Genomic DNA, 2,076 nt, shown 5'->3' on the forward strand with positions numbered 1-2,076 from the left:
GTGTGTGTGTGTGTGTGTGTGTGTGTGTGTGTGTGTGTGAGTGAGGGAGAAAACAGTTGTGCATATGCCATGTGGAGGGATCTCCCGGGCCCGATCTCTAATCTGCTTTGGAATTCTTTATGTGAACCAGAGCATGCAAAGCAAATACTGAAACAGATTGGTGTTTCTGACAGTGAACGAAGGTTAACGGTTTCAGCTCACACGTGTCCTGCCCTTCACCATATGGTCACTAATGTTAAAACATTGGGGATTGAAGATACACAGTCACAATCTGCTGTACTCTTCCTCCTTCTCCCACTCAATCATGAATGAACAAGCAAGCAGTCACCAGACTATAAGCACAGTGAAGCGAGACTATCTATATCCTCCAGTGAGTGCAGACCCAAACTCACAATCTCAGTCATAAGGATGAATACAATCCCAGACCAAATATTGATATGGGCTTGACTCTATATTTCATGATAACTCAAATATTAAATCTAAAGTCAATCTTAAAGTAGAGCAAAATGCTAACATTTCACATAGTTAAGCAAATCATTTGCAATTCAATTTTTCAACCATTGTCACTGGCAAATGTAGTTTTATTTTTCCTATCATACAAACATTGTTTAAGAATTTATCTGCCTGACCTATAGGGTCACCCGACTATACAATGTGCCTTCACAGTGTCACCAGTTACTGAGAGTAGGCTTCCTAAGGGCTGAGGAACTCAAGACTCAGGAGGACAGGGCACTATTTTCAACACAGGTCTTGTTTTGTCAGAGTAAATTACTGTGATAGACAACGTGGGACTTTGTCCTCAAAGCTGAAACAATGTCTTTCTCTTGCCTGGAGTCGGTTGCTATCAGACAAGACAAAAGCAATGTATTTAGAAATTATAACAGCTTGGTGTACAGCACAGTGAGCAGCATTTTGTATTGCAAGGGATGAAATAATTCAAAACAACTGAAGTGAGACTTTAAAGCACAGACTGGGTTGTGTATATAGTTACATTTTCAGCTACTAGAGTGCAAAAAAGTCTGGTGTCTTTCATTCTCAGGAGTAAAAGAGAGTTCTGAGGAAATAAGAGAGCATTCAAACCTCTTCCTTTTCTTTATTGTGTTTCCCCTTGGGGCCTTGCTTTGAAGCTACTCATAATAGCTACATAAATATCGTACTATCTTCTGGAAAACGCTGGCTTTGTCTACTTAATGACTGCATCAACAGACAGTTCCCTGGATTCCCACACAGGGACAGTTCCCAGCCACTGCAGAGAATGGGGACAGAGTCAGTGCGCTGGGATGTGAATGGGTGAATCATGCCAGTGAAGACAGACACATTCCTTCCTCAAAAATACTTCTCAAGTTAGAATCAACAACATATCAGTAACCAACATGACATAAGGTGCATTGAAAATTGCATTTTAAGTTGCCATAGTGGTTTATTACTTTTACAGTCATTTTCATATTTTCTCATATTTTTATCACTTGAAAGGATAATTCACAATAACCGAGCACAAACTCACTATTGTGACACCTGAAGATACGAATGAGCAAAGATGTTCTCAAGAAGTAAAAGAAAGACTCGCATTTATACAGCACTTTTCCAACTAGCAGATATCCCAAAGGACCATACTGTCAATAATGTAGTCTTGAAGTGTAGTCTCTGTTGAAATGCAATGAAATGTATATATTTCTGCTGGATCATTACACCAGAGGGACAGCTGTACTGGACCTATAGAAAACTAACACACACAAACATAACAGGGAGGTTGGAAATTCACACACACACACACACACACACACACACAGCAGGGAGATGGGAAACTGACACACATACGCACACGCGCACAGCTACACACACACACACATACACACAAACAGCAGGGAGATGGGAAACTGACACACATACGCACACGCGCACAGATACACACACACACACATACACACAGCAGGGAGATGGGAAACTGACACACACACGTGCACACATACACAAACGCACACGCGCGCGCGCGCACACACACTCTCACATGCACAGACACGCACGCGCACGCACACACACACAGACACACACAGAGACACACACACACACACACAC

This window comes from Rhincodon typus, chromosome 11 (genome assembly GCF_021869965.1).
Source record: "Rhincodon typus isolate 14 chromosome 11, sRhiTyp1.1, whole genome shotgun sequence".
NCBI lineage: Eukaryota > Metazoa > Chordata > Chondrichthyes > Orectolobiformes > Rhincodontidae > Rhincodon > Rhincodon typus.